Source organism: Schistocerca serialis, chromosome 7, assembly GCF_023864345.2.
Source record: "Schistocerca serialis cubense isolate TAMUIC-IGC-003099 chromosome 7, iqSchSeri2.2, whole genome shotgun sequence".
NCBI lineage: Eukaryota > Metazoa > Arthropoda > Insecta > Orthoptera > Acrididae > Schistocerca > Schistocerca serialis.
In genome coordinates, this window is record NC_064644.1 from 550,840,227 (window position 1) to 550,860,749 (window position 20,523).

Here is a 20,523-nt window from a genome sequence, read left to right on the forward strand (position 1 = left end):
TGTCCGGAAACGCTTCATTTCCATGTTAGAGCTCATTTTAGTTTCGTCAGGATGTACTGTACTTCCTCGATTCACCGCCAGTTGGCCCAATTGAAGGAAGGTAATGTTGACTTCGGTGCTTGTGTTGACATGCGACTCAATGGAGCACGTTATCATGATTTCATACGGGATACTCTACCTGTGCTGCTAGAACATGTGCCTTTACAAGTACGACACATGTGGTTCATGCACGATGGAGCTCCTGCACATTTCAGTCGAAGTGTTCGTACGCTTCTCAACAACAGATTCGGTGAGCGATGGATTGGTAGAGGCGGACCAATTCCATAGCCTCCACGCTCTCCTGACCTCATCCCTCTTGACTTTCATTTATGGGGGCATTTGAAAGCTCTTGTCTACGCAACCTAGGTACGAAATGTAGAGACTCTTCGTGCTCGTATTGTGGACGGCTGTGATACAATACGCCATTCTCCAGGGCTGCATCAGTGCATCAGGGATTCCATGCGACGGAGGATGGATGCATGTATCCTCGCTAACGGAGGTGATTTTGAACATTTCCTGTCACGCTGGTACGTTCTGTTGCTGTGTGTTTCCATTCCATGATTAATGTGATTTAAAGTAATAAAATGAGCTCTAACGTGGAAATTAAGCGTTTCCGGACACATGTCCACATAACATATTTTCTTTCTTTGTGTGTGAGGAATGTTTCCTGAAAGTTTGGCCGTACCTTTTTGTAACACCCTGTATAAAATGGGTAGATGCGAGTGCGGAATCATTATAGCGAGGATATTAGCTGCAAATGCATATGCGACTTTGGTAAAGGGCAGATTGTTGCGGTGTAGTACCTGGGAGATGGTTGACTGTGTTCTACTGTCACGAACATCTGTGGAAAGTGGTTGAAGTACTTTGAAACCGCTAGCAGCCGACAGGGTGTTGGACGCGCACACCTCATAACGGAAAATGGATGTCGAGGAATCAGTGGCGATCTGTGGGAGATATGGAGACAGAGTACAATGCTGGTGCAGAGACAAGTGTTGCGGAGCACACCGTTCAGTGCACATTGTTGAACTATGATTTCACAGCCGACGAATCTTTCACGTCCTCACGACGACTCCACAGTGTCATTAGTTGCTATTACGTTGGTTGTGTCATCGAGCTGGGTCGTGCATGAATGGAAATGTCTGGATATTGCATTAACCAGGCGAACGGCTGTTTCGAAACATGCACTGCGCCACAGACGTAGGCCGGTGGGGGCAGTATTGACCGTGGAGGACATTCACCTGGGCTTCAGTGGGACCTGTAACAGTAATCGAAGGCACCTTGACAGTTGTGGATTGCGTCAACATTACTCGTAACAGTTGCATCCGTTCAGGAGTGATGTCTTCCCCGACAGCGACGGCATCAACCAGATTGATGGCTGTCCGTTTCACAAGGCCAGAATCGTACTACAGGTGTTTGAAGACTACGATAGTGGACTCACTTTCGAATCTTGGCCACCAAATTCGCCTGATCTCTCCGCAATGGACTGTACCTGGGACGCTAGAGGTGCCAGCACCGCGCTTACAAGACACCAGGCCGTCATGTACGGTAATTACGTCCCCTGTGGATGGACATCAGGTGCCACACACTTCCGAAAATTTAGGAAGTACTTGTCGAATACATACCACGCAGAACATCTACTACATTGTGCTCGTAAGGTGAAACAATACATTGTTAAGCAAGTGGTCATAATGTTTTGGCTCATGAGTTTATACAGATTTAACGTAGTTCAACCAGTTGTACAATACGTTATCGATGTCCAGCTTTACATTATAGATCTACAGGTGCATGGTGTGTGTGTGTGTGTGTGTGTGTGTGTGTGTGTGTGTGTGTGTGTGTGTTTTTTGTACTCTAGCTCGTCACAGGAATTCCTCTTTTGTGTATACCCGTCAATGACTCAACGCTTCTGATATTCGATGAATGGTCTCCAAGAATACTGCGTAAGTTCCATGTGATGTTACAAACTTTCAGGGATCATGGACAGGGATATATGTATCAATGTGTGGTAATGGTCACCAGTCTGGAAACGATAGAGTTCAAAGTTATAAGCGAAAATTGTTCTGATGCCTTTGACAGTGCAATACGTGTACCAGTTCTGCTAAGATTGTAGGTAGGCAGCTTTCAGAGGACCAAAACAAGACAAAAATGTGTAATAAGCATGTGCTCTAAAATGCATACCTTAAGAGCTAAGAGCGGTTGTTCATCTTTCCTTCTGTGAAACACATCCCTCCTATGAACAATGTGCTGGTGTAACCTGTCGACAGTAGGCGCTGGATCGAGCGCGTCTATCGCGAGAGAGACCAGAGATACACCGAGAAGCAACACGCCACCGGCACCCTCTCGACAACATGTATCTAGACCGCCGCCGCTGACCGGAGAGCCTGAGGCACTAACTCACACTACAGTTGGCGTCTGTCAGTTCACATCGCAGGTTACGACTGTACATAGCGACCAGATTAGTGTAATAGCAAGGTTACAGATACTGCCTGCAAGATGACTTTTACTGATGGACTCTGTTCAAGTTAAGTAGCAGCTTCAAGTAAATAAAAAACCCTATTAATCCACCTGTGCAATTGCGTTGTAGGAAAAGGTTATCAGCCACCCATAACATTCTTTCCCTTGTTTCCTTGCGGTACAAGACTCAAGGCTCCACGTTATCGACTAGGATCGGATAATTCAGTGGCGATCGAAGATAATCAACTTGGCCGAAGGTTTTTCTTGCGTCTTTTGTGTTCCAGATTGCAGGGGTGATCGTTTTCAAATTTTTCTAATTGCTAATTTGTTGTTGTGTTCTTGCATGTATTTCTGGATGAGAGCCGCAGAGCTAGTCAAATTTCTCTTTTCAGATACTTTGCTTCCTTTTTGATATACCGTAGTTGTGTAAACCATGGTTACCCCGTCCCCTCCACTCCCTGCCTCCGCGCCTCAGTCGCAGACGGCCAATTTGATGAATCTAACACAAGTTTTTCAGTTGCAGAACCAAGTCGCTCTCTGACGATAGTGAAACTACTACTGGCTGCACCAGCTGTGTCGGCCGCACAACCACAATCGACCAACCAATCAGCCCAACAGACGAATAGATTGAATACCTGACTCAGTTCCAAGCACACTGTCAAGTTCATCATGTTCAATGTTCTGTAAAGTTACAATACATCCATTCGACTACAGGGTCCCCAGTGTTCAAGTTTCCCTACTGCGTCCCCCTAAGAACTAGCTCAAATAGCTCTGAGCACTATAGGACTTAACATCTGAGGTCATCAGTCCCCTGGAACTTAGGTTAGTTAGGTTTAAGTAGTTCTAAGGACATCATACACATCCATGCCCGAGGCAGGATTGGAACCTGCAACAGCAGCGGTCGGCGGTTTCAGACTGAAGCGCCTAGAACCGATCGGTCACACCGGCCGGCGAGAACTAGCCTATGACCAGGTAATCGCTGCATTAACTATATACTATGACAAGCAAATCCACGTTGATGCAGCTAGATATCAGTTCTTTCGCTTGCAGAAAAAGCCGATACAGACGTACCGCCAGTGCTACACAGAATTAACGGGCATGCTAGGAAGTGTAAATTTAAGTGTAGTTGTGGCAACTTTTACAGTGATTTAATGAGAAGGGATGCAATAACATTCAATGTGCCAGATAGCAGAATACAGGAACAGCTCTTAAAGTACTTTGATCGATTACTTCCCCAAGTATTGCAAATCTTAGAGCAATATGATTCGGTTTCCATAGCGGCCGGTAAGTTTGACCAGGCCCAGATTTTTCGGTTCGAGTCGTTCCTTGGTCGCGACAGACCAAAACAACCACAACAACGAGCGTGTACACAGTTGCGTACACAGCCACATAGACACGTAAATAGGCCTGTAAATTTAGTGAAGTCATGCCCTAGATGGTTTGCTCGACACAGAAGACAGGATTGCCCATCACGTAAAGCAGCGTGTTACACCTGTGGAAAAAAGGCCATGCCCAAGCAATTTGTTTGCAACAGCAGAAAGCCGCCAATTTTCCACGCTCGGAGAAAAAACAGGCTCGTGCACATGCAGTGAACGCTGTGTTTTCAAAAGCTACAATAGGTTCTGACAAAAGTAAGATTAAGGTTGTGCCTCGTTCTCGCCCCTAACACTCTGTAACGACGTTCTAACAAACTATTTGTCTCTTATGAATTGCTGGTTGTCGTGTGAACTTTGTTACACAGGTGCCTCAGTAGCTTTGCTCAATCGTGCCACGTACGAACGGTTAGGCTCACCACTCCTTTCTAAATCTAGCGAGAACCTTACAACGGACAGGAAATTCCAGTGCTTGGACAGTGTAGTTTGCTGCCACTTACAAATCTCTCACTAGAGCAGTGAATTTTACCTGTGTTGAAATCAAGAGATATTACGAACATACTCGCATTAGATGCCTTTGATTTGTTTGCGCTAAGCATCCAAGACACTGTACTTTCAGTGACTGTTTTGTCTCCAAAAGACAGTGTCTTAAGCTTGCTTAAAGAATTTTCTGAAGTATTTTCAGAAGGAATTTTGTAGCTTATGTTACGTTGAAAGACAATGCACAGTCTTTTTCGAGGAACGACCCGTTACAATTGCTTTAAGAGACACAGTAGCCGGTGAAGTGAAAGATTGCACGATCATGGTGTAATTACTCCCATTCGAACTAGTCAATGAGAAGTCCTCTAGTTTTGTTGCCTAAGCCTTCTGGTCGCATTCGCATTTGTGTCGACTTTAAGTCTACAGTCAAACCACAGACAGTAGATGCCACTTAACCGTTACCTTGCCCTGAGGACCTCATGGACAGGCTTGGTGCAGGACATTACTTTTTTTAAATAGATTTGCGTGATGCCTACTTGCAGATACCATTGGATGAAGTATCAGAGAAAACGTTTGTTGTAAATACACACTTGGACTGTTAAAGTATATGCGTTTGCCCTTCGGCGGTGCTTATGCACCCACCATTTTTCGACGTTACTTGGAACAGCTGATTGCAAAAGAGCCATTTTGTTCAAATTACCTTGACGATATTGTCTCAAAGCGTATACCAGAGAAAAGCATTGCCAATTTGCGTACTCTCTATCGAGTATCGTCTCGAAAAGTGTGACTTTTTTCAAACTGAACTACAGTACTTAGGTCACGTGATAAAGTCAGGGTATGCACCCCCTCCAGTCTCATTTGCTTGCAATCCGTGACCTGCCTGTTCCTCGCAATATGTCTGAACTGCAGTCAATACTAGGCAAGATGACATACTACTTTCGGTTCATACCGAATGCCGCTCAGATCGCGGCTCCATAGCATCGCTTGCGTCGCAAAAATCTACGTTTTGTGTGGACTAAAGACTGTGACGACGCATTTCAGAAACTCAAAAATGCCTTGCTTAGTAGTTTTGCAAGTCGATGCTTCTTCCTATGGAATCGACGCTGTCCTTTCGCACAGAATTGGCGCACAAGACACAACTATTGCTTTTGCCTCGAAGTTTTTAACATATTCCAATTGGCGTCTGTCAGTTCACATCGCAGGTTACGATAGTACATAGCGACCAGATTAGTGTAATAGCAAGGTTACCGCAATTGTCTGCAGGAGGACTATTACTGATGAGCTTGTAGCACGAACATGGACTCTGTTCACGTTAAGTAGCAGCTTCTTGTAAATAAAGAACCGTATTAATCCACGTGTGCATATGTGTTGTAGACAAAGGATAACAGCATCCTCTCCCTTGCTTCCTCCAAACAAGTGCCCATAGCTCTTATGGTATGCGGTTTAGAGCCCATGTTTATTACGCATTTATTTTCTATTTTCGTCTATACGACTGTTAAGTAAAGAGTGGAAAGACTAGATTAAGGTCGGTGTGATACTTTTCTTCGAAGCACATTACACTTTTGCCGGACGGAGTGGCCGCGCGGTTTGAGGCGCCATGTCGCGGATTGCGCGGCCCCTCCCGCCGCAGGTTCGTGTCCTCCATCGGGCGTGCGTGTGTGTGTGTGTGTGTGTGTGTGTGTGTGTGTGTGTGTGTGTGTTGTTATCATAGTTTAGTTTCAGTAGTGTGTGTAAGTCTAGGGACCGATGACCTCAGCAGTTCGGTCCCTTAGGAATTCACACACATTTGAACTATTCAACTGTCAAAAGAAAACAACAGTATTCGTCTCTTCAAATTTCTCAACAACTATAAAATTCCACTACATTAAAGACACGATAGTGAAATAAATTCATAAATCGCTACTATCAGTGCGCGAAAAAATACAGCTGTGACCTGAATGACATTAAACCTCATTGTAAAAAAAGAAATTATTTTTACATAGTAAACGACTATTCACGTTCATGAACACAGTTAGTGAAACTTATGTATATCATAAGTTGTTCCCAAAACTAAGCACTGATTAAATAAAGCAACCTGCGAGACTGGATATAGCCACCGTAGTGAAACTCAAAATAGATGTAGGGGTCGCCTACTTCCGCGCTGGAAACCCCTACTCTTTGGGCAGGATGCAGACCGACTACCTGTGTGTGCGTCGTTAGACGCAGTAAAACAGTATTCAACATTATTACACTTATTACTGAGCGCACAAGTCGTTGCCGCGTCTTCTGCGACGGCTGCTGACGAGGAAATCTGGAGAGGAATCTGCCGAATCGAACAGCGGACTCGCGGCTGCTGGGGAGACTGCATCGGCTCAGAGCAGAAGACGATGACACCCTGGTGCGGTGGTTTGCCGCCCGCTGGGGAGGCAGACGCGTCCTATTCGTAGCCCTGCTTGTAGGTGTCGCTAAAAGAGACGTGTGTGCTTGTTTCCCACGCCGTTTCGGGTAGTACCGAATCCCTCCCAGATCGCTGCCCATTTTGTTCCATCAGGTGGACCGCATGTCGGGTGCTGTGATGTCGTGCCTAACGTTGAACCTGGCCCGGCGGTACGTCAGGCCGTCGTATTCGTGCAAAGCTGCAATTTTAGGGCAGCTTCTGCCCTGGAGCTATGCATACTTCAGTCCTAGGACTCTGGTTCATTATCCGCAGCTACTAATCGCTGATGTTCTCGTGAGGCATCAAGAATAAGATCAATACTAAAACAACGTCAGGCACAAAATGTCACCATACAATAACCAGACGATCGAGTGTGAACGACACGAACGTCATCAATGCTACTGATCGAGTGTTCTAGGATAGTGGGGATGGAGTATTTTGTGTCAAGGAGGAGAGGCTCCGCGCTACGACGTCGTTCGTAATGGCCGAATCGGTTCTGCTCTTCACGATTTTTCAGAATGTGGCAAAACCAGCGCTGTATCATTTGAGAGATACAAAGGCGATCGAGTGTGCCGGGACTTACTCCAGTTCACCGCTACTAACGCCACGCCATCATAACGCGACTGTGCGTAGCATACAAGTATTGCGCTATAATTTAAGAATGAAATTAAAAATTACAAAAGCTTTTGCAAACTTTGTCAACATACGCTTCAGTATATTAATGTTTAAACTGTTAAATCTCAGTGATCAGATGAATATCTTTCCCTAAATACATCGCTTTAAGAAAAAAAAAAATAAGTGGCGTTAAATATAAAGCCAGAATGCCAAAAGTTGGTCATAATGTGCAAATGTCAAAATCAGCTGTTACAAGTTTGATTCTTTAGAACAGAATTTTGATCAAAATCGGATTTCTTAAGAAAAATTGAAGGCGCTAAATATTAGAAATATGAAAGTTTTTATGAAGTTTGTTTGATATAAAGAAAGGTATGTGCCCCATTAAACTATCTCTAATAGTTTTCGAGTAATTTGCTGAAACCTACATTTGGAACAAAAGCGTCCTTACTTGTAGTAGATTAAATATGTTTGTATTAATGATAAAGTTTTGATTACAGCACGTGATGAAACCCATTAAATAATAGAGATATAACAAGTTCCAAGACTTTGATGCGAATACCAGTCAATACAAGGGCTCATAAGGATGTAGTTCAGAGGTCATGTTACACTGTAGGTTCAGTTCTAAAAATTCTAGACGGGGAAAAGTTTGTAGGTAGGCGAGCTATAATTTTTCTTGTGACAGAAGCCTGTCATACAAAAATTGCGAACATTCTAAATTGATTCATAACCGAGTAATTACATAGTACATTTCCGAGAAAGCGGCCATTTAGATGCTGCTATTTGGGAATAGAGCGGATGACTGCAGGTGTTCCCTTCGGCTGTCCGCTGCACCCATATAGGAACACGACCTGCGAAGCAGTGACTATACTTCACTTCACTTCACTTCGCACCCACCTACCATACGGTCAGCGTCAGTCAAACGCCGGCTTAGGGGCTGTCTCAGGTGACGTCTGAACCCACCGATACAAAAGCTATGTTTTTGGCACAAATATGAAGTGAACCCGCGAGCACTATGCAATGCCCTGGATCGCTTAGATTTCGCGGAAGAAACAGTTTGTGTGCCGCCCGTAATATTAATAAAACGCGTGGCAAGTGGTGAGATTATTTTCCACTTTTGTGGCGAGAAATTAACTTACATTACTGGAAGTCAGGGCGAAAGACCATTTATTGGGAACTCGCCGTAGAGGTCGCTACTGAACTGTTCATGTGCTCTTTATGGTATACACATTATTATTATTATTATTATTATTATTATTATTATTATTATTTCTTTCCTTTCTCAGACGTTGATTAAAAACGGAAAGTGAGGCGGACCTTGATCAAGCGTGACTTCCTTTTAACTGTGGGGTATATGTCACATTGCATTTAGGAACTTTCGGGTAATTGAACATGTATAAATAATTACAGATTTCTGTAGTTGTATATATACGTTTGGATGTAGCTGTATTGCGTTGATGTACTGGTGGATATTGTTTGGTATGACTCCTGTAGTTGATAGTATAATTGGTACAATGTCAACTTTATCCTGATGCCACACGTCCTTGACTTCCTCAGCCAGTTGCATGTATTTTTCAATTTTTTCTCCTGTTTTCATCTGTTTATTTGTTGTATTTGGTATGGATATTTCGATTAGTTGTGTTAATTTCTTCTTTTTATTGGTGAGTATGATGTCAGGTTTGTTATGTTGTTTTATCTGTTATAATGGTTCTGTTCCAGTATAATTTCTATTCATCATTCTCCAGTACATTTTGTGGTGTATACTTGCATGTGGGAACGTGTTGTTTTATTAGTTTATGTTGTATGGCAAGTTGTTGATGTATTATTTTTGCTATATTGTCATGTCTTCTGGGGTATTCTGTATTTGCTAGTATTGTACATCCGCTTGTGATGTAATCTACTGTTTCTATTTGTTGTTTGCAAAGTCTGAATTTATCTGTTGTGGTATTGGGATCTTTAATAATATGCTTGCTGTAATATCTGGTGTGGTGTCACCGCCAGACACCACACTTGCTAGGTGGTAGCCTTTAAATCGGCCGCGGTCCATTAGTATACGTCGGACCCGCGTGTCGCCACTGTCAGTGATAGCAGACCGAGCGCCACGACACGGCAGGTCCCCCCCTGCGGGTCCGGGGATTAGAATAGGCCCGCGGTATTCCTGCCTGTCGTAAGAGGCGACTAAAAGGAGTCCCTCCCCCTCAAGGGGGTAGTTAGCACCTGCGTCCAGAGACGGACGGTTCCACGACCTCTATTTGCGGTCATTTTGCTTTTTCACTTCTCGTTTCTTCCTTCCTTTGGTTGGTTCCTTTCTTTGCTCTTCTCCACCTCACTGTCTTCCTTACTCTTTCCCCTGCAAAATCTTATTGCCTTCTTCTCATTGCCTTCTTCTCATTGCCTTCTTCTCATTGCCTTCTCATTGCCTTCTTCTCCTTGCCTTTTCTGGTCTCCGCCTCGGCGTTTGAGACAGTCCCCCCCCCCCCCCCCCTCTCTCTCTCTCTCTCTCTCTCTCTCTCTCTCTCTCTCTCTCTCTCTCTCTCTCTCTCACGCTCTCTCTCTCACGCTCTCTCTCTCTCTCTCTCTCCCTTTCTCTCTCTTCTTTTTCCTCTTCTTCCTTCCTCCCTGTGCGCGCCTGAAGGCCGACCCACGCATTCGCACGCGTAGCCGGTGACGGGGTAACGCGTAATTCCCCGCCCTGGGTAGACATGTAAGGAACGCGCGTACCCCCTGGTAAAGGCCAGGCCTGGGGAGGGGTGATTGCCTGAGCTGATACCTTCTGACCATGCCGATTGGTCCCTCCGTCTGTTTCTCGGGAGGTGTGACCTGAGGTGTAAACATTCACCTAAGGCGGGAGTGCCCTCTGAGAGGGTCCCCACAAGGAAGGAGCGCGCCATCGGAGACGCTGGCAATCATGGGGGATTCCTCCGCAATGGATTTCACTCCATCTCTCTCGACTTCTGCCCAAAAACGGAAACATGACCAGCTACCAGTGACAAAAGTACTACCGCCTGCCCCACAGTTCCTCGTCGTTTCTCGATCTGAGGACGGAAAGGATTTTTCCTCTGTAAACCCTCTCATTATCCAGAAGGGCGTAGATGCCATAGCCGGATCTGTCAAATCTTGTACTAGGTTGCGTAACGGTACCTTATTACTAGAAACTGAGAGCGCCTTTCAGGCACAAAAACTGCTTCGGGCCACACTCCTGTACACGTTCCCTGTCCGGGTGGAGGCTCACCGAACTTTGAATTCGTCTCGTGGTGTAGTCTATACTAGCTCCCTCGACGGATTGACTGACGAGGAGATTCAATCTTTCCTCGCTGAGCAGGGCGTGACGGCTGTCCATAGGGTCATGAAAAAGGTCAACAATGACCTTGTACCGACCCGGACACTTTTCTTGACCTTCGATAGTGTTAAGCTGCCATCGCGCATCAAGGCGGGCTACGAGGTTATTTCTGTTCGCCCCTATGTCCCGACACCTACGCGCTGCTACCAGTGTCAGCGTTTCAATCACACTCGACAGTCTTGTTCCAATGCGGCTAAATGTGTCACTTGTGGCAGGGATGCCCATGAGGGTGACTGTCCACCTCCGTCTCCTCGTTGTGTGAACTGTCAGGGTGACCATGCCGCATCCTCCCGCGACTGTCCTGTCTATAAGGAAGAACGCTGTATCCAAGAAATTCGGATCAAAGAGAAAGTGTCCACCTCGGCTGCACGCAAGCTGTTGGCTAGTAGGAAGGCCACGCTGCTCCCAGCGGGGAAATACAGTACTGTCCTCGCCTCTCCTTGGACTACCAGGGAAGTGGCAACCCAGACATGCGATCTGACCTTCAGCACCACGGTCGTCCGTTCGGCCAGTGCTAAGATCGCGCGGTCGACGTCTCCTCTTCCTCCCATCACCCCACAGACACCAGCCCCTTCATCAGCTTCTGCTAAGACGAAGACCCAGAAGTCAGATGCACGGGCCTTCAAAAAGGAACCGTCCCGTGCAGACTTCCTACGTACCTCGACCTCCCAGCCTTCGACCGGTACTTCCACCAAACGTCCTTCCAAGAAGGCTCATAGGAAGCACAGTTCTCCTTCTCCGCCACGGCGTATTTCTTCTCCTGCGCCACCCAGCGGTTGCCGCCCCAGGCCGTCGTCCGTTTCGCCTGGCCGCACCTCTGGTAGCCGAACATCTGGCCGTTCACCGGCGGAGGAAGCTCCCCCTCCCGGCCATCTTCCCAAGATGGCCGATGAACCTATAGACCCAATGGACGATGACTGTCCGCCTACTGATAGCGGCGGCAGTGCTCGCTCGAAGCCAGGCCCTCAGCGGCCTTCGAGGTGACCCCTTCTTTCATCTTCCTTTTCTTCTTACGATGGCACTTATTCACTGGAATATTCGCAGCATTCGCTCCAACCGAGAGGACTTGAAGTTGCTGCTCCGCTTGCACCGTCCGCTCGTCGTAGCCCTCCAGGAAACGAAGCTACGCCCATGCGATCAAATTGCCTTGGCACACTACACCTCTGTGCGTTTTGACCTACCCCCTGTGGTAGGTATCCCGGCTCATGGAGGGGTTATGTTGCTGGTCCGGGATGATATTTACTACGATCCCATCACGTTGCACACCAGCCTGCAGGCAGTTGCCATCCGCATTACTCTCCCCACTTTTCCATTTTCCATTTGTACCGTTTACACTCCATCGTCATCTGCCGTTACCAGGGCAGACATGATGCAACTTATTGCTCAGCTACCTGCACCATTTTTGTTAACTGGAGACTTCAATGCCCACCATCCCCTTTGGGCCTCTCCAGCATCCTGCCCGAGGGGCTCCCTGTTAGCAGACCTTTTCAACCAGCTCAATCTTGTCTGCCTCAATACTGGGGCCCCTACTTTTCTTTCGGACACATCTCACACCTATTCCCATTTAGACGTCTCTATATGTACTCCCCAACTTGCACGCCAGTTTGAGTGGCATGCATTTTCTGATACATATTCGAGCGACCACTTCCCGTGTGTTATCCATCTCCTGCAGCATACCCCCTCCCTGTGCTCATCTAGTTGGAACATCTCCAAAGCAGACTAGGGGCTCTTCTCTTCCAGGGCGACCTTTCAGGATCAAACCTTCGCAAGCTGCGATCGTCAGGTCGCCCACCTCACGGAAGTCATTCTCACTGCTGCTGAATATTCCATCCCTCACCCTACTTCTTCTCCACGTCGCGTACCGGTCCTCTGGTGGACCGCAGCATGTAGAGACGCTTTACGTGCTCGTCGACGTGCTTTACGCACCTTTAAACGCCACCCTACAGTGGCGAATTGTATCACTTATAAACGATTACGTGCACAGTGTCGTCGTATTATTAAAGAAAGCAAGAAAGCCAGCTGGGCTGCTTTCACAAGCACCTTCAACAGTTTTACTCCTTCTTCTGTTGTCTGGGGTAGCCTGCGACGGCTATCTGGCACTAAGGTCCACTCACCAGTTTCTGGCTTGATAGTCGCGAATGACATCCTTGTGGCCCCGGAGGATCTCCAATGCCTTCGGCCGCTTTTTCGCCGAGGTTTCGAGCTCCGCTCATTACCACCCTGCCTTCCTCCCCCGCAAACAGGCAGAGGAGGATAGGCCACCTAACTTCCGCTCCTCGAATCGTGAAAGTTATAATGCCCCATTCACCATGCGGGAACTCGAAAACGCACTTGCCCGGTCACGGTCCTCCGCTCCAGGGCCTGATTCTATTCATATTCAGATGCTGAAGAACCTTTCTCCTGCGGGTAAAGGTTTTCTTCTTCGTACTTAAAATCGCATCTGGACTGAGGGACATGTTCCCGCATGCTGGCGCGAGTCTATTGTTGTCCCGATGCCTAAACCGGGGAAGGACAAGCACTTGCCATCCAGTTATCGACCCATCTCGCTTACCAGCTGTGTCTGTAAAGTGATGGAGCGAATGGTTAACTCTCGTTTGGTTTGGCTGCTCGAGTCTCGACGCCTACTTACCAATGTACAATGTGGATTTGGTAGGCGCCGCTCTGCTGTCGACCATCTGGTTACCTTGTCGACCTTCATTATGAATAACTTCTTGCGGAAGCGCCCGACCGCGGCTGTGTTCTTTGATTTGGAGAAGGCTTACGACACCTGTTGGAGGGCGGGCATTCTCCGCACCATGCATACATGGGGTTTTCGCGGTCGCCTCCCTCTTTTTATTCGTTCCTTTTTAACGGATCGACAGTTCAGGGTACGTGTGGGTTCTGTTCTGTCAGACACCTTTCACCAGGAGAATGGGGTGCCACAGGTCTCAGTTTTGAGCGTCGCTCTCTTCGCCATCGCGATCAATCCAATAATGGATTGCCTCACAGCTGATGTATCAGGCTCCCTCTTCGTGGACGATTTTACCATCCATTGCAGCGCGCAGCGTACACGTGTCCTGGAGCGCTGTCTTCAGCGTTCTCTTGACCGTCTTTACTCCTGGAGTGTCGCCAATGGCTTCCGTTTTTCTGCCGAGAAGACGGTCTGTATTAACTTCTGGCGCTACAGAGAGTTTCTCCCACCGTCCTTACGACTCGGTCCCGTTGCTCTCCCAATCGTGGAGACAGCAAAATTTTTTGGTCTTACATTTGACAGGAAACTTAGCTGGTCTCCACATGTGTCATATTTGGCTGCCCGTTGTACCCGTTCTTTAAAAGTCCTCCATGTTCTCAGTGGTATGTCGTGGGGAGCGGATCGAACCGTCCTACTTCGTCTATATCGGTCGATCGTCCGCTCCAAGCTGGATTATGGGAGCTTCGTATACTCCTCTGTATGGCCATCCATCTTACGCCGCCTCAACTCCATACAACATCGGGGTTTACGACTCGCGATCGGAGCGTTTTATACTAGTCCCGTAGAGAGTCTTCATGCTGACGCTGGCGAATTGCCACTCACCTACCGGCGCGATATACTGCTTTGTCGGTATGCCTGTCGGCTACTGTCAATGCCCGACCACACCCGTCTTATCGTTCCTTTTTTGACGACTCTCTCGACCGTCAATACGGGTTGTATGTCTCAGCCCTGCTACCCCCTGGAGTTCGCTTTCGTTGCCTCCTTCAACACCTTAATTTTTCACTCCCTGCAACCTTTCGAGTGGGCGAGAGCCACACGCCACCTTGGCTCCAGGCTCATGTCCGCGTTCACCTTGACCTCAGCTTGCTCCCAAAAGAGGTCACCCCCGGTTCGGTCTACCACTCCTGTTTTGTTGAGCTTCGTTCGAAGTTCATCAATATGACCTTCATTTATACAGATGGCTCAAAGACCAATGACGGGGCCGGGTGTTCTTTTATTGTCGGGGCACAAAGTTTCAAATACCGGCTCCATTGTTCGGTCTTCACAGCTGAGCTCTTTGCCCTCTACCAGGTTGTTCTTTACGTCTGCCGCCACCGACATTCTGCTTATGTCATCTGCTCCGATTCCCTGAGTGCCATCCAGAGCCTCAGTGATCCGTATCCGGTTCACCCTTTCGTGCACCGGATCCAACGCTCTCTTCAGCAGCTGGTGGACGTCGGTTCTCCGGTTAGCTTTATGTGGGTCCCTGGCCATGTCGGTATCCCTGGGAACGAAGCTGCAGATGCCGCGGCCAAGGCTGCGGTCCTCCAGCCTCGGACAGCTTCTTGTTGTGTCCCTTCATCAGATTGTAGCAGGGTCATTTGTCGGCGCATTTTATCGCTGTGGCATGCCGATTGGGCTGCACTTACAGACAACAAGCTTCGGGCCTTGAAACCTCTTCCCGCGGCTTGGACGTCTCCTCCAGCCCTTCTCGGCGGGAGGTCGTTTTGGCCCGGTTACGCATTGGACACTGCCGGTTCAGCCATCGCCATCTGCTGACGGCTGCGCTGGCGCCGTTCTGCCCATGTGGGCAATTGCTGACGGTCCGCCACATTTTAATGTCGTGTCCGGATTATAACACACTGTGTCTAGATCTTAACCTGCCATGTACTTTAGATGCCATTTTAGCGGATGACCCACGAGCAGCTGCTCGTGTTCTTCGTTTTATCAATTTGACAAACCTCTCTAAGGACATTTGATGATGCGTTTTTTTAATCCTATGCCTGTCAGTCTGTCTTTTATCGTGTTTTCCCTTTTAGTTGTTGTTTTAAACTTGTGCCTCGCGGTGCATTCATAACGTAGTCAGGGCGCTAATGACCATTGAAGTTGTGCTCCCTAAAACCACAAAAAAAAAAAAAACACGGCAGGTCTAGAGAGACGTACTAGCACTCGCCCCAGTTGTACAGCCGACGTTCATAGCAATGGTTCACTGCCAACTACGCTATCATTTGCCGAGACGATAGTTAGCATAGCCTTCAGCTACATTTGCTACGACCTAGCAAGGCGCAGTATTCAATTGATATTGAAATTCTATTAATGTATCAAGAGCGATGTTCTACAAATGTGGATTAAAGTTAAGTATTCCAGAAGCTACGTAATTTTCTTAATAGCATTCATTACGTATCCTGTTTCAGACCTCACGCCAGCCTGCGTGAGTTTAAGCGCGTGCCTTTCGGCTTCCTCTCATTGTGTCTAGGCTGTCTTGTCTAGACACATCTGGTGTTAATTGTTCGATCCCGTATTGCAATCATGAATCCTTCCGTCTCACTGTATACATTGCCTTTTCTTAGCCATGTGTTGGATGCGTCTTGATCGATGTGTGGCTGTGTTAGATGATACAGGTGCTTGTCATGTAGTGTTTTCTTTTTCCAATTTACTTTCTTCGTATCTGTTGATGTTATGTGATCTAAGGGGTTGTAGAATTGGTTATGAAATTGCAATGGTGTATCCGTTGTATTGATATGAGTGATTGCTTTGTGTATTTTGCTAGTTTCTGCTCGTTCTAGAAAGAATTTTCTTAAAGTGTCTACCTGTCCATAATGTAGGTTTTTATGTCAATAAATCCCCTTCCTCCTTCCTTTCTGTTAATGTGAATCTTTCTGTTGCTGAATGAATGTATGTGGTTTAATCTGTATTTGTGGCATTGTGATCATGTAAGTATATTGAGTGCTTTTACGTCTGTGTTATTCCATTTCACTACTCCAAATGAGTAGGTCAATATTGGTATAGCATAAGTATTTACAGCTTTTGTCCTGTTTCTTGCTGTCAATTATGTTTTCAGTATTTTTGTTAGTCTTTGTCTATATTTTTCTTTTAGTTCTTCTTTAATATTTGTATTACCTATTCCTATTTTTTGTCTGTATCCTAGATGTTTTTTCCATCTCTTCTATGTAGTCGCTGTGGTTATCCAATATGTAATCTTCTTGTTTAGTGTGTTTTCCCTTGACTATGCTATTTTTCTTACATTTGTCTGTTCCAAAAGCCATATTTATATCATTGCTGAATACTTCTGTTATCTTTAGTAATTGGTTGAGTTGTTGATTTGTTGCTGCCAGTAGTTTTAGATCATCCATGTACAGCAAATGTGTGATTTTGTGTGGTTATGTTCCAGTAATATTGTATCCATAATTTGTATCATTTAGCATGTTGGATAGTGGGTTCAGAGCAAGGCAGAAGCAGAAAGGACTTAATGAGCCTCCTTGGTATATTCCACGCTTAATCTGTACTGGCTGTGATGTGATATTATTTGAAGCTGTTTGTATATTAAGTGTGGTTTTCCAGTTTTTCATTACTATGTTTAGGAACTGTATCAATTTAGGATCTACTTTATATATTTCCAATATTTGTAGTAACAATGAGTGGGGTACACTATCAAAAGTTTTTTGGTAATCAATGTATGCGTAGTGTAGCGACCTTTGTTTAGTTTTAGCTTGATATGTCACCTCTGCATCTAGTATCAGTTGCTCTTTACATCCTCGTGCTCCTTTGCAACAGCCTTTTTGTTCTTCATTTTTAATTTTGTTCTGTGTTGTATGTGTCATTAATTTCTGTGTAATGACTGAAGTTAATATTTTGTATATTGTTGGTAGACATGTTATGGGGCGATATTTAGCTGGGTTTGCTGTGACTGCTTGATCTTTAGGTTTCAGATAAGTTATTCCATGTGTAAGGGTATCAGGGAATGTGTATGGGTCTGCAATGTAACTGTTAAATAATTTAGTTAGATGTGAATGTGTTGAGGTGAACTTCTTTAGCCAGAAATTTGCTATTTGATCTTTTCCAGGGGCTTTCCAATTGTGAGTAGAATTAATTGCTTGAATGACTTCATGTTGCAAAATTATCACTTCAGGCATTTGTGGTATCATCTTGTATGTATCTGTTTCTGCTTGTATCCACCGTGCCTGCCTGTTACGTTGTACCGGGTTTGCCATATGTTGCTCCAGAAGTATTCCATGTCTGTTATGTTTGGTGGATTGTCTATTTTAATGTGTGTGTTATCTATTGTCTGGTAAAATTTCTTTTGGTTTGTGTTGAATGTTTGGTTTTGTTTCCTTCTGTCATCTAAGTCGTTTGGCCAATGCTTGTAATTTCTGCTTCTTTTCATCTAATTGCTCTATCGATTCTTGTTGTGAGATTTTACCTAACCTTTTTCGTTTTTTTTCCCTGACATTTCATTTCTTATAAATTGTGTTAGCTGTCCGATGTCTTTTCTCAGTTTTTCTATTCTGATCTGTAGCCTGTGTTGCCATGCTGGTTTTGTGGGTTTCTTCTGTGTTGGTTGGTTCTGATCTCTGCCTAGTGTGTATATTTAGTGTAGTGAGTGCTCTTATATAAACCAGTAGTTGTAACTCTTCCATAGTTGTGTTTTCATTTATTTTGTTGTGAATGATTGTGTTGATAGTTTTTATTGTTTCGACTTGTGGGTTATTTGGCGGTCTATGCAAGAATGGTCTGTCTGTATTCGTGTCTTTGTATTCTATATATGTCAGCTGAAATTTTTCTTCTATATCTAACATGTGTGTCACTTCGTGTTCTATTTGTGCTTGTTCTGGTGGCTGTCTTAAGATTTCCTTTTCCTCTGATTGTTTAATTGATGCGTGTTGTTCTTTGTTTGTTTGCTCTGGGATGTTTGAGTCCATTACTGTATTTTCTTCTTCTTCTTCTTCTTCTTCTTCTTCTTCTGATTGCACATTTTGTCCCAGTATTTGTTGTACTTGTTGTTTGATGTTTTCTAATTCTGACTGGGGTATCCTGTTATTTTTGATTATTACACGGATCTGATCAGCTAGTCGTTGTTCTGATAAAAATTTTAATTCTGGGTATCTGGTAATAAATGTTGTGTATACTTGTGATCTGTATCCAGTTGTGTTGGTTCCTAGGTTTGTTGCTTCGTAATAACAGAACATGAGGTGTCGATTAACTTCATCTGACCATCTCATCCTCTGTCTTTGTTTTCCTTCTAGGGTGGTTGCAGGAAGCATATCCTGCAAAACACCTCTATTTGGATTTAATCATTTACCGTGTGGCTAGCAGTGTCGTTACCATTGTGGACGAGCATAGGGTTCAAGCGTCGTCCCCGACCATCACAGCGCTTGTCCCAGGCTTCATTAGTTCTGTCCTGAACCAACTAATCACACTAAAAGGGGGGTTAGCCCTATTAGTGGTTTGTTCTTTTCGTCGCCTTTTACGACTGGCAGAACATACCAGAGGCCTATTCTTTTCCCGGGCCTCCACTATTACTATTATTATTACTATTATTATCAGGAATATTACTGCTCTTTGCGTGTGAAATTTTCTTAAATATAATTGAATCAGTTAACACAACTTTTATTTATAATTATAGTTCCTGATCTCGCTGAATAAATAGAGTAGAAACATTTCTTTCAGTGGGCAAGACAAGAATCTGGACTTGCAGACTGGAAACTATAGTCAGTATGTTCTCCATCGCTTTCTGGCTGACCACAAAAATAGTTTTCAGGAGCTCGACGAAGACACCGAAAAACTTATTATTAACCTGCCACCCCACAATTAGTCTTCAGTTTGCTACGGTGTCCTTACCACCGGCTGTTAGAACTTAGAGAAAAACCGGACTCTCATGTTTCCCTGCTATTTTTTTACGTAACACAAACCAACATGCGTTAGGCCTGCCACACCATGTGAGGTCGCCACGTGAGTCCAGTGGCCCGCGCCGCATAGCGAAGGGTAGTGGCTTCGCGGCCGACACGAGAGCAACAGGAGTCAACCCACGACATCGGTCTGGCCGGTGCGAGCTGCGACGCCGTGGTGTAACTGGTTCTCCGAGCGCTACTGGGCCCCTTCAGTTACCATCTTGTGGAGCTTGGCTCGGTCCTCTCCTGGTGCAGGGATGTCGTTTTGCCAGTGGGCGTGTTTCCTCAGCACGGTTCGGTTCGAGCCAGTATTTCCTCCGTCGTGTGTCTGGAAGTGAGTCGGAGACGCACCAGCAGTGCAGTCGCGACGGAGCAGCGGGCAGTCGGTCGGTTAGTGTGGACCAGGAAAGACGGGAGATCGCCGCGCCTTCCTGCGTCCGTTGAAGCGGCTGGCAGTGGACGGTTTGAGGCCGAGCGGTTCTAGGCGCTTCAGTCTGGAACCACGCGACCGCTACGGTCGCAGGTTCGAATCCTGCCTCGGGCATGGATGTTTGTGATGTCCTTAGGTTAGTTAGGTTTAAGTACTAATTTCTAGTGGACTGATGACCTGAGATGTTAAGTCCCATAGTGCTTAGAGCCATTTTCGGACGGTTCGGGAGAGCGATTTGGGGGTGCTGCGGCAGGTCTTCTCGAGAAATCGCAGTTATTAGAAGTTAGGTGATTGGTGATATGTTGTGTGATTTACTCTTGTTAAATTTTACTTTGTTTTCTTGGTCAGTCTCTCGTCCCCAGCTTGCTCGTCTGTCTCTTCCGCGTTTGTTAGGCAGTTAATGTTTGTCTGTCGTTCGGAGCTACCTCTGTCATGTTTGTCGGATTTGGTGTGTTAACGAATTTATTGCTTGGAGAGTAATGGCCTAATACCTGAAATATGTTTTGACGTTGCCTATGATCTTGAGGGGCGGTATCTGTGTACTGTAGAACATCTTAACTGGTTTGGCCAACCTTGTATAATTTTATATAAGATTGCATTTGATGGGCCTTTATTTAAATGGTCATTTTGGTATATAAAGTTGTCACCCTTCTACCGTAAGACTTTTCTTAAAATCAAATTGCACCTTCGGTGGCAAGTTAATCTTTTAATTTTAGTGTTTTGTACCATTTCCATCCCTCCTACGGGCTGCATAGTTTGTGTGCTTGTGTGAATTGTTAAAACT

The 20,523-nt window shown here is 45.7% G+C and overlaps 1 protein-coding gene across 1 annotated transcript in view; it reads right to left on the reverse strand.

The window, feature by feature from the left end:
• The window catches only part of LOC126412553 (lipase 3-like), a 146,594-nt gene that overhangs the window by 84,199 nt on the left and 41,872 nt on the right, over positions 1–20,523 (reverse strand). The gene's annotated exons all lie outside the window — the stretch shown is intronic.